General features: G+C 49.9%; 1 protein-coding gene across 15 annotated transcripts in view; it reads left to right on the forward strand.

Moving 5' to 3' along the window:
* The first annotated feature begins 1,181 nt into the window (after positions 1-1,181).
* Positions 1,182-13,209, forward strand: part of cacna1ab (calcium channel, voltage-dependent, P/Q type, alpha 1A subunit, b) — an 80,668-nt gene continuing 68,640 nt past the window's right edge. For all 15 annotated transcript variants that reach the window (XM_078079826.1, XM_078079831.1, XM_078079835.1 and 12 more), the window contains exon 1: positions 1,182-1,202. The gene's annotated coding sequence lies outside the window, so the exon portion shown is untranslated. The remainder of the gene's footprint in view (positions 1,203-13,209) is intronic.

The following is a 13,209-nucleotide window of genomic DNA, read 5'->3' on the forward strand; positions in this document are numbered from 1 at the left end:
TCTGCCGAGCCACACACCAAACATTGCGGATATATGGCACCAGAACAAATGAATTATTGAATATTTTACTCTCCCTCTATTTCTATTTTTATCTCGCAGGAGTAAAAAAACAGGAACCTGAAGGAGGAGGAGAGAGAGAAAAAAAAAAAAGACAACTGCAGATCTGTGAAGATGCACTGTTGAGAGGGGGCGGGGGATCGGGGGGATCGGGGGGAAAGACGGCAGTCTCCATCCTGGGGTACAGCCTGCTTAGTGGAGATGATCGCAATGTGTGTGGAAAAGCTCAGGTGTTTCCATCCGCATCAAACGTGACTGGTCGCGGTTTGCGTGTTGAAATGGAAGAACCGGCTCGTTTCTTGGAAGAGATTTTTTTCCCCCAAGCCCCCTTCCACTCGAAAAAAATAACCCCCCTGAAAGGCAGAATAGGATGCCTTGCTTTTTTTCCCCCGGCGGAGAGAAAACGTGGATACTCTGACGAGATAGAACATTGATTGTGAGTTTTCTCCCCGCCAGTAACACACTATTGTTGGTTCACTTCCGAGATCTCATTCGCCAGAAATGACATAAATACACATTCACATTCCAAACACACGGTCAGACACACCGTGTGCTTCTCCCTCCCTCCCCTCCCACCCCCTTCTCTCTCCTCCTCACCCCCTCCCTTCCCCACACACACACACACACACACACACACACACAGATGGAGGTATCTTCTCAGCGCTGAAGATCTGGAGAAGCTCAGATAGATTAGCAGGAGACGCAGAGAGACTCCGAACCCGACTCCGCTCTGCATGTGTGTTTGGAGCCGAGGCTGATGGGGTGGTGGCATGTGGAGGGTCCCGCTGAGGTCCCCCCCTCCCCACCCCCGGCTCCTACCTAACCTCTGGCGTTTGGTGTCTGCAGAATGGCGCGTTTGGAGACGAGCTACCCAACAGGTATGGAGTGGAGGAGGAGGAGGTGGTGGTGGCGGTGGTGGCGGGGGTGCCGGCGGTCCAAGGGGGGCCCGGCCGCGGTGGCAGCAGGCAAGGGGGGCCCCCCGCAGGGCAGCGGATGTACAAGCAGTCGATGGCCCAGAGAGCCCGGACCATGGCCCTGTACAACCCCATACCCGTCCGGCAGAGCTGCCTAACGGTCAACCGCTCCCTCTTCCTCTTCAGCGAAGACACCTGGTGAGGAGTACGCCAAAAAGATCACCGAATGGCCATATCCTTTTGATAAGAGGAGCCGAGCGCACCGCCAAGGTACGGGGGGGGGGGGGTTGGCGAGGTGTGGCCGTGTGTGGATGAAAGTTGTGGTTTTTATTCAGTGTTGTAAGAAGTTGACATAGTGTGTGTCTGCGTGTGTGTGTCTTCTGATTGACATGGTGGTTTCACTCTCACTGCCATGTCCATCCCTGCTGGCTTAGGGCTCACCCTATACAACATATATATATATTCATATATATATATATATATATATATATATATATATATATAAATATATATATGTGTATAGATATATATATATATATATAAATATATATATGTGTATATATCGATCACAGTCACGCGGAAGCTGGTGATTAAGTTGCATTTTGAATACAACCTGTAAGTGACCTGTGTGTGTGTGTGTGTGTGTGTGTGTGTGTGTGTGTGTGTGTGTTGTGTGTGTGTGTGTGTGTGTGTGTGTGTGTGTGTGTGTGTGTGTGTGTGTGTGGCGCTACAGTTGTAGTCAGAGCAGAGTGCTGATGTGTAGAAGAATGAAGGCCTAAGGAAGGGAGAGGAAATGACTCTCCCTCTCCCTCTCTCTCTCTCCCTCTCCCTCTCTCTCCCTCTCCTCTCTCTCTCTCTCTCTCTCTCTCTCTCTCTCCCCCTCTCTCTCCCTCTCTCTCTCTCCCTCTCTCCCCCTCTCTCTCCCTCTCTCTCTCTCCCTCTCCCTCTCTCTCTCCCCCTCTCTCTCTCTAATTACCACTGACCATATAAGGAGGCGTGTGGCTCTTTCTCCAGGACAGCAGTGGAAAAAGGTGTAATATCATAAAGACGGGTCGATGCGCTGCTGTTTGAGCAGGATACGGTCACATGACCAGTCAGAGTCAGTCTGTTATCGGTTATCAGAGTCCTGATGGACACGTGGCGCGGCGTGCTGACCTGTCACCATGCATCAGTGGATGAAGGAGATTTCAAAGCGGAGTCCACCTTCCTCTCACTGTCTTATCGCATCCTGGTTGAGAGCTGATTGACTCCGTCACGTGCTTCTATGACGTCTGTTGGTTTGCCGGCCTCGTTGTTTATGACCCATCCATGTCTTATTTGATCTGTTTCAATGTCCAGACCAGCTATTATCTTATCAAACGTGTTCCTCTTCCTACATTCCAAAAACAGAAATCTGATCATTGAAAAATATATATTTTAATGTTGTTTATTTATTTAGTCAAAGGACTTTACGGCGGGACTTTCTATTACTCCATAACTCAGAATGGAGTGATAGATATTGTCAACCGACGTAACGCAAATAAAGTTTCTCCATGTTCCACTTCTAGAAACCAGAGAGGGAAGAAGATGTGAAGTTTGGTGATGTAAGAACTCCTGAAGGAGACGTCACCACTTCATCACTACATTAAGGGGATTTATTATGGTGATTAGAGTTTTCTGAAATGTTGTATTTGAATACGTAATTGAGGCTTTATTATGTAATGGATGCTTTTAGTGAATATCGGATGAAACAGACAAAGCATTGAATCAAACCGTCCTTCCACCAGTCTGAAAGAAGACTTCCGTTCTTCACTTTGACAAAGACAAGTAATTCAGTTGTTTTATTTAAAGGCGACTAATCTAAAAACAGCGAGCGTATTTGGGGAAAGGACCCGCTGGGCTTCTGGCACGGAGGCTTCTCAAAGGTTCCTTTACTTTCTGCCAGGAGGAGAATAAAAACTCTTCTTAAATCCGTCACCAGAATAGCCGAGTTTGTTCTCTCTTCAGAGATGAACGTTTCCGTTGGCTCCATGTTGGGAGTGTTGCTTGTGTTACGTCTGAACCACAAGTTGGTTATATGTTCGATATTGGAACCGACTGATTTCTCATCCCAGACCAGTGACCGGGTGATGGATCGCTGGGGGAAAAAACAACCACGTGCAAATTAGAAAGAAACTTTCTAGAAACCGTATTTCAGAAGAAGAGTTGAGGGTTGATGTTAAATATTAAAGAGATTAATCGTCAATCATTTTTACTGCAAATGCAATTTCAGAATTGTTTTTAATCTATTGAAGTATGGATTAATCCTCCTTTCCTGTGTTTTGGTTCTGGAGTGACGATGAGACCTTTTAATCAGGAACTTCAGGTGCTTCATAGTGGTGCTAATGGAACAACCTGCACATCGATCGATATTAACTATCATTGTTCTCAGTTTACGCGATCGATATTTAAAAGGTGTTCGATACAAAAGCTCCCTCAATACGTACAGACGAGGTGATCACAGTGGATTTATCATTCTTAAAAGAAGATTTTGCTGACTTTTTGGTTTTCAGAACACAACGTTGCTCCGCAGGCAGAAAGCAGCCGTACATTTTACACTTGCTTCCCTCAAACCGCCTCTTTTGAGTGAACGTCCTCAAAAAAGCATCAGCATGAAACGGCATCTCCGCCGTTCTGTCACTCGGGAGAGTTTTTGTGGCAGAACGTTGTTTTTTTTTTTTTTTTTTTCAGTTTTGAAGAACGTTCGCTTCCTGCTTTGAAAGTGCAGCGCAGCGCATCCCAGCATGCCGCCATCTGTGCCGGGCCGGGCCGTGCTGCCTGCCAGCCGCTGTGGCTTCTTCCACCAGAAACCCAGAGGACTTCATTATGCCTCCCTCTCTCTCTCTCTCCCCCTCTCCCTTCGCCTCCTCCTCCGCTCTGCTCTTCCTCCCCCTGCCACTCCGCTTTAAATGTTCCGTCCTCCATCTTCTCCCGCTTGTGTCTCTTATTTCTCTGGAGCTCTGGGTTTAATTAGATGCTGTGCTGCCGACGTTGTTTCTCCGTTCAAATTCAGACCGAAGTGAACAGAACCGTTGACTGTTAAGCCGATCTGGACTTCGCGCAGTGTTTCAGCGCGTTTCTGACCATCTGTCCGTGCGGCGTTCACACTTTCCCCGGCTGCCCGTTGTCATGTGTAGGAAAGACAAATGGAGGGAGTACAGTATGAACCCGACAGAGGGAGAAGATAGCAGCACACTCATCCCCCCCGTGGACTATGTAGGAAGTGGTTGACCATTGGACTGTGGAGCCCCGTTTTGTAGCGTTGCCTTCAGGATGTCGCCATTTTGTTTTTTTGTTTTCTAGTGAATGGAAGCGGATCGTTTACTAAATGAACATCATGATGTGTTGAAGAAGACTATAAACTAGAGACTGAGACCATAAACTCATGTTTACAATGTTTACTGAGGGAATAAATCAAGAGAGAAGAGTCATTTCCTCATAGACGTCTATGGGAGCAGAGGAGTCGCCCCCTGCTGGTCACTACAGAGAAGTAGAGTCATTTCCTCATAGACGTCTATGGGAGCAGAGGAGTCGCCCCCTGCTGGTCACTACAGAGAAGTAGAGTCATTTCCTCATAGACGTCTATGGGAGCAGAGGAGTCGCCCCCTGCTGGTCACTACAGAGAAGTAGAGTCATTTCCTCATAGACGTCTATGGGAGCAGAGGAGTCGCCCCCTGCTGGTCACTACAGAGAAGTAGAGTCATTTCCTCATAGACGTCTATGGGAGCAGAGGAGTCGCCCCCTGCTGGTCACTACAGAGAATGCAGCTTTAACACGTGAAGCATCGGCCTCACTTCACAGACCTACAAAAAGAACTATAAGAATATTAATGGAGATTCATATTTGTAGGATTTGATCTACATCTTAATGTATTAATGTATTTAACGGTTAATGCATAATAAGTTAAAACGTGACAGCTTTTTTTCTCTACTTGACTCTGCTGTTCTGATAAGATCGATAAAATGTGTCTCTGGAAGATTAATTAAGGTCTAAAATACTTGAGCTTACAGTAGATGCTGTTGTGTTTCTGTGTAGAATGAGCTCCAGCTACACACACACACACACACACACACACACACACACACACACACACACACACACACACACACACTGATCAGCTGGTGGCTCGGCTTCATCCGTCTGGCGCGAAGCGAGCAGATCCGTTCTGATCAGTCACGGCTGACAGAGGATCTCATAGCTCTGGTGTGTGTGTCCGTGTGTGCGTGTGTGTGTGTGTGTGTGTGTGTGTGTGTGTGTGTGTGTGTGGGGGGGGGGGGGGGGGGGCAGGTGATACTGTAACACCTGTTCAACAGGATCACTTACCTCAGGGGGGCTCAACCGCATCCCAACACACACACACACACACACACACACACACACACACACACACACACACACGGACACACAGTCAGTGTTTGGCAGAAAAAGCACCATTTGGGACGTTAACGCTCCGATGTGCAATCTCTCTCTCTCTCTCTCTCTCTCTCTCTCTCTGTCTCTCTGTCTCTCTGTCTGTCTCTGTCTCTCTGTCTCTCTGTCTGTCTCTCTCACTGTCTGTCTCTCTTTAGAGGGAACACTTCTAGTTCTTCTTAACGCTCGTCGTGGTGAAATCAGCTTTATCTTCTCGGTTTGAGGCGCCGCCGTTCGAGAGAGGAACGTCCACACGTGGACGGACAGGCGAGCGCCATGGCAACGGTCTCTTTGGCAGGACTCCGGATGCGGTGTGTCTGTGTGAATTCTCACTGTGGTGAAACGTGACGCTGCCTCAGCTCACTGTGTGTGTGACGTTTGTGGAATATTATCTGCCGGTGTGGGTTTGAAGCAGGCGGCAACAGTCCAGAAAAGCTCCCTCCAATTCCTTCTATTTCCATAGCTCCCCTATTAAAATATATATATATATATTTTATTGAATGTTCTCTTTCTTATTCTTGTTTTGCACCTTGTGTGTTTCGTCCCAAAGCCTCTCGCTGGGCTTCGACCCTAAAAGAAGGCCGCTTCATTCAGCCGTGAGCTCAGGTTTGAACAGCGGGAGGACGAGAGCGACAGGGAGCAGAAAGAGGTGTGAAGAGAGGAAAAGGTCGAGAGGAGAAAGGAGGCGAAGGACTAGCGAGGAGGCGGGGCCAAACACACACGGGCCGGGCTGACCACAAGCCAACCAGAGCATCACCCATCAGGGCCCCGCCCCCTTTCTAAAGTTACACATGAAAACTCAAGACCAGAAGCAGAGATGAGGATGAAGATGAGGATGAAGATAGCGCGCCATAGAAAGGCACCTTTGGAGGATTTAAGGATTTAAGAAAAAGACAAAAAGACAAAGGAGAGCAGGAGACGGGACTGAAGGAGGACAGTTAGAGTGTTCTGCCCCATGTTGAGTCACTGATCTACATTCAATCTGCACTATGTGAATTATTGATTGGCCTTTAGCCAGCCTGAGTGTGTGTCTGTGTGCGTGTGTGTGTGCGTGTGTGTGCGTGTTTGGTGCTGAGATGCTTCTGCTGAAAAGCACAGTGGTGGCGTTTTCTTTTTTCTTCTTCTATTGATGGAGACGAAGAGGAAGATGGGGAATGGGACAGATTCAGACACACACACACGCACACACACAAACTAACATGCATGTTGTGAATGAAAAAGCCCCCTGAAGCGTTCTTTATTTTATTCACGCAGTGTAAGAAGTTGTACGTTTTAAGGTCTTCAGCAGGAAGACGTCCGCTGGGAGGACGTCTCTCTGGTTTTGGACGCAGGGTAAAACACGAGGAGCAAAGAGGAAACTAAACGCTTCTCAAAAGTTCGGATCCGGCTCTGAGGGGGGTGGAGGCGAAGGTTGGGGGTGGAGGCGAGCAGGGTGGGGGTGCACCCCCCCCCCCCACCACCCTGCTCGGCCTCTTTAATAGGTGTTTTAACGGAGTAATGAATGGTGCTGTCGGGAAAGTGATCACCTTAATGATCGTAATTATTCTAATTGAACATTATTCAAGGTTTCAGAGAGAAGAGGTGTGTGTGTGTGTGTGTGTGTGTGTGTGTGTCTGTGTCTGTGTGTGTGTGGGGGGGGGGGTTGTGTGAGGACAGGAGAAGAAGAGTTTTTTAAATATATTCCAAAATAAAAACAAGCCGAAGACTCGATGCTCTCCGCCTCTCCTCTTCCTCACGCTTTATCTCCTCTTCTCTCCTCCAGACTGAGATGTTTGCTCCTCTTCCTCTTCCTCTTCTGCCTCCTACGCCTCCCTCCTCCTCCTCCTCTTTACTCCCCCTCCGCCCCCCCATTCCATCTGATGTCTGTCAAAGCAGTGTGCAGATTGAGGGGCAGAAGAGGAGATATGCTGTGTGTGTGTGTGTGTGTGTGTGTGTGTGTGTGTGTGTGTGTGTGTGTGCGTGTGTGTGTGCGTGTGTGTGTGCGTATCAAAAGCTTTGGAGCTTGGTTTTTGTTTGGTCCAGAGTCCCACGCTGCTGTCGGCCATTCTTTCTATTACCCAGCATTCCTTGTTTCTAATGTTAGGAATGTGATCTTTTTTTCCCGTCACCTAAACCACCCTGTCTGTCTACCTGTCTGTCTCTCTGTCAGTGCGTTGGATGGTAACATTATACAAAATATCATAATATTGTTTTTAATTTTTTTTAAAATTTTTGACTCTTTAATTGGGTGCAGGGCAGTGAGGGAGCTGAGGACGGAGTCGATGACCTCTGATGAGGGCGGAGTCGATGGCGTGTGATGAGGGCGGAGTCGATGGCGTGTGATGAGGCGGAGTCGATGGCGTGTTATGAGGGCGGAGTCAATGACCTGTGATGAGGGCGGAGTCAATGACCTGTGATGAGGGCGGAGTCGATGGCGTGTGATGAGGGCGGAGTCGATGACGTGTTATGGGGGCGGAGTCAATGACCTGTGATGAGGGCGGAGTCAATGACCTGTGATGAGGGCGGAGTCGATGACCTGTGATGAGGGCGGAGTCGATGGCGTGTGATGAGGCGGAGTCGATGGCGTGTTATGAGGGCGGAGTCGATGACGTGTTATGGGGGCGGAGTCGATGGCGTGTGATGAGGTGGAGTCGATGGCGTGTTATGAGGCGGAGTCGATGGCGTGTGATGAGGCGGAGTCGATGGCGTGTTATGAGATCCCACCGATAACGGCAGTAACGCTTCTGGTTGCGAGCTGTGTCGCGTTTGATGAGCAGTGATATTATTAGTTGCTTACGGGAACAATAAGCTTGATTAATCATTTAGTGGATCAATAGAGAAACAGTGAAGGAATCTGTTTAGATGATCGACATGACAGCGAGTCAGTGTCTTTGACATCTGAGGAGATGATGAGCTGATTTTCTGTGTTTTCTATTAATATAGATTAAACATCTTTAGTTTAGAATGAGTTAAGAGTGATGTTAGATGGTTCATTTATGAATAAAAGTAACGAAAAGTCAATAGATCGCAAAACAAACCTCAGAAGATTTTCAACAAAGGAGGAGGAGGAGGAGGCGTGTTCTTCTTCACCTCCTCCTCCTCTCTGACCCCGGCTGGTGACCTGCAGTCGTCCCGCGGGCTGGGGGGGTCCGGGGGGGATGGGGGGCAGTCCGACAAATGGCCGTCTCGTCTGACCTCGCCCTCGTCGGCCTCAATACACAAAGAAAAGTGACGTCTCTGTTGAACAGCAGAAAGTTCTTCTCTTTATGTATCGGCTCACCGAAGGTTTATAGTTATTATTGAAGAATAAGACGTCATCTGCTCATTAAACATTCTTAAACACGTTCCATGTAGAAACTGGAATGTCTATTAATTCTTCCCCCGATGCAGAACATGGTAGAAGTAGAGTCATTTCCTCATAGACGTCTATGGGAGCAGAGGAGTCGCCCCCTGCTGGTCACTACAGAGAAGTAGAGTCATTTCCTCATAGACGTCTATGGGAGCAGAGGAGTCGCCCCCTGCTGGTCACTACAGAGAAGTAGAGTAATTTCCTCATAGACGTCTATGGGAGCAGAGGAGTCGCCCCCTGCTGGTCACTACAGAGGAGTAGAGTCATTTCCTCATAGACGTCTATGGGAGCAGAGGAGTCGCCCCCTGCTGGTCACTACAGAGAAGTAGAGTCATTTCCTCATAGACGTCTATGGGAGCAGAGGAGTCGCCCCCTGCTGGTCACCACACAGAATGCAGCTTTAACACTGTGTTGCAGTTCAGATGACGTCACCATACGATCATACGGACAGGCATGGAGACGAGACCCCACGTCCTCTTAATGTTGCTATTTAGAATCTGCCTTTGGAAGAAAACTGCAGCTGACTTCGACGTGGTGGTCCAGAGTAGTGTGTGTGTCCGTGTGTCCGTGTGTGTGTCCGTGTGTGTGTGTGTAAAAATACCAAGAGAGTATGTGTTGGGAGAAGGTGTAAAAAAAGAGACAGAGGAGAGGACACAATTCTAATTACAGTCTTTAATCCTCTGGACACACACACACACACACACACACACACACACACACACACACACACTGGGCGAGCTGTTAATTAACTATTTGGCGACGGGGGACTCTGGTATTGGGCTAATTATTTGAACCGCACATCCCTGCAGCCGCCTCCTCCCCTCAGAGGCAGACAGGTATTCCTCGCTTGGAGCTCACCTGGTAATTGAAAGTTTCCTTTGTGGAGATCAGTTCGCTCTGAAATCCCCCTGAAGCTGAAGCCCAGATCGCGGGGGACGGACGGACGGACGGGCGAGCGAGCTGAAGTCAGGCCTCTCGTTCTGCTGCGGCGTTATCCGCGGTGTAATACGGATTTAGTTTGTAAAGGAGGACAAGGAGGCTCTGGTCTCCTTGTCGGAGGTTCCTCTCTCTCACCGCTAAGAGTGTGGACGCTCGGCGCTTTCAACGTGTCCAAATCCTGAGGAGGCTTCTGCTGGTGGGAGCACCACAGTGCAGACGGGTCCTCCCTGATGGTGGTTTCCTCAAAGGTCTGTTAGCACAGATTCACTTTTTGCTTTGGATTTGCTTTAATGAGGACGACTGACCCCTAAAAGTGACGGAAACACACAGAGAATAAAGGGTTTGTGTGAAGACGTAGAGTCCAACCTGCAGAACAACCACCACGCTGGTCTCTGTCTCCATCAGATTGTGTGGCTAAGTGGTTGCATTGTCTTCACACGTCTGAATGTGAGCATGCATTGATGTGTCTGCGTAGGTGTGTGTGTGTGTGTGTGTGTGTGTGTGTGTGTGTGTGTGGAAGCAGCAGTCAGGTGGATGCGGTCGGTTTCTAAATCAGATCCGTGTGTGATTCACTGGGTTGATGAGTCACCGCAGCAGCACGAGAACAACCAGCGTTGTCTTCCAATACACCCCGCTAACACACACACGCACGCGCACGCACACGCGCACACACACGCACACGCACACATTTAACACTCTGTAGCTACGTGTTTGTTTCCAACCGTACATGTATGTAATGTGTCAGTGTGTGTTTTCTTATGTTTGCCTGCCTGTGTGTGTGTGTGTGTGTGTGTGTGTGTGTGTGCGTGTGTGTGTGCAGTAGTGCTCTGGGTTCTGCAGATGTGATTTGGTGACTAATGGAGAAGCTTGCTGATGTCATGTGTTTGCTTCCCGGGCGTTCATCGTTCATCGGCCAATCAGCGCGCACAAACACGGGACCCAAACACACGGCGGACGGCGCGAGCTGCTCATCTATGGGCATTTTTCTCGATATTGAGGGGGGGGGTGGGGGGGGACACGACCCCTCCAAAGAATGCGTGGTTGCGCCCTTGGATGTGCATGAATGAAGTGAACTGCAAGCAGCAGCAGGACGACCGGAGGATCCGCGTTGTGTGGCCTCCGCCCATCGATGGCGGCGGGAGACGCCGGGCCACAACCGGCTTGCATTTGGATGCGGTAAACGGATTGTTGGCGGCGTTAGCCACGTTAGCTACGTTAGCCGCTGCGCACCGGCCCCCTTTGACTTGACCACGGTGAGATGATGATTATCACCCCAAAAACATGGGGCCTTGGAGTGAACCGACCCCGTCATGACTAAAGCAACGCGCGTTGTCCTACGCTTCCCGTTGCCGTCGGCAACGGCCGCTTCGTTTCGCTCCCGTTTGCCAGCCGGTTCCAAGCGGAGAAAATCGGCCCGTTGGCGTAGAATCCCACCGCTTCAGCGGACGCGGCAACGCCAGAAAGCGACGCCACTCGTTCCCGTCCCGTCTCTTTAACGCGAGTATTTTATTTGTCCGCTGGAACATTCCGTCTTCTGGTTGTGGGGTTCTTGTGTATGTGCATGTGTGTGTGTGTGTACAGGAGGGTGTACGTGTGACAGGGGGATGTTTAGAGATTTATGGGTAAGGTGAACGTGTGAGAGTGTGTGTGTGTGTGTGTGTGTGTGTGTGTGTGTGCGAGCGGAAGAAGACAGAATAGTCGGTCATCAGTTCTCTTGGCAGTTTTACGGCTGCTGAGCTGGCAGGACGCTGTGGGACGTTAGTTAGCCCACCTCTTCACACATCAGGCCTGTGTGTGTGTCTGTGTGTTGGATGATGTTGCCTGCGACTGCAGCCGCATCGACACTTAAACCTTATCGGTGAATATCTTTTATTTTCCATACTTCCGACTCATTAACACGATGAGAAACAAAGACTGATTCAGTAGCTGCTCCTCTGTGGTCACTTCACCCCTAAACTCCGCCCTGCGAGGAGGCGGAGACTGCATGCAGGTAACCAGCGGGGGAGTGACTCGTGTTGGCGGGATTTGTAGGTGTAAGCACCACTTGTAGGCTGCGGTACTCGCGCTGCTGCTCTCCGGAGGAGGAGGAACGGCGATTCTCCAGGACATCCCCGGCGAGGTGCAAACATCACGTCTCACCTTCTACTCGGCGATCCGCCGACTCCCCGACGACGGGAACCGCTGAGACCAGCAGACCTCGTCCAGCGCTGCCATTTAGAAAAAAGGCCGGCAGGTGCCTCCATGTTCAGCTGCTGCACGCTGCAGGCTCACACACACACACACACACACACACACACACACACACACCACACACACACACACACACACACACACACGGACACACGGACACATATATGCACACACACACACACACACACGCTGCAGCTGCTTCAGCAGAACTAAAATGGAGATGGTACATCTTGCCGTGTGGGTGTGCGTGTGTGCGTGTATATGTGTGTGTGTGTGTGTGTGTGTGTGTGTGTGTGTGTGTGTGCGCCTCATGTCTGCTGACAGTAACCTACTTTTATGGAGCCCACTCACTCAGAATGATAAAAAATACTGCAATTCTCCCCCCTCCCTCTCTGTTGGTCTCCTCCTCTGCCTCGTATCTTCATCTCGTCACCCCCCCCCCCCCCTCTTCCCCCTTTTTTTTTCTCCCCCATCTCCTCCTCATCCTCATCTGCACCTTCGCAGTCTTTCCGTTTCTCTTCCTACGTCCACTGTTTATTTCTTTATTTCTTTTCTTCCTCGTATTCACTTCTTTGCCTCACTCTTCCTCCCTTTCCCGTCTCACTCTCAGTCCAACCCCCCCTCCCTCCCCACTCCTCCCCTCCTCGTCTCTCTCCTCAATTCTTCACCCCTCCCTCCTGTACGTGATGCTGCAGCCGTCGGCCCGGGCCGAGTTGAGAGGGTAGGATGGAGGGAGCGAGAGAGAAGGGAAGGGAACAAGGGAATGAAAGGAGGAGAGTAAGGGGGGGAAAAAGAGCACGTCTCGCGGCACAACCGGTCCGGATTGAGGGGGACGAGGAGGAAGCGAAGATGGTGGAGGGATGTGATGCTCTGAGAGCCGGTGGGGTGACAATTAAGCTCACGTATCATCATGTATGATGCATGAGCACACGGAGTGAGCGCAAACGACAACGACCTCTCGCTCTCCTGGATTAAGACGCCGTTCTGTCACTTTGAGGCGGTTCGACCCGAGTTGTTTCAGCACGTTATGCATCTCTATGACACGTGTGTGTGTGTGTGTTGTTCGTGCTCGTAGGAGGTGACACTACAGAGATGAGGCTCTTTCCTGGAGTTGCGTCATGGAAGTGTTACTGCATCTTTCTACGTGAATTAGTTTCTCTGTGTGAATCCTTTGTCTCTGGAATAATGTGGCTTCCGACCCCGGAGGGGTGAAAAACGGTGGATAAAATAGTGGGGTATATAATAGTGATATAATAGGGGGGGGGGGAGACGCACCCTTTTATCTTCCACATGTCTATATATAGAGGCTCACGGAGGAGAAGAGTGGAGCCGGATGGGAGGGAGGGACGGCGG

This window comes from Gasterosteus aculeatus, chromosome 9 (assembly GCF_964276395.1).
Source record: "Gasterosteus aculeatus chromosome 9, fGasAcu3.hap1.1, whole genome shotgun sequence".
Classification (NCBI taxonomy): domain Eukaryota; kingdom Metazoa; phylum Chordata; class Actinopteri; order Perciformes; family Gasterosteidae; genus Gasterosteus; species Gasterosteus aculeatus.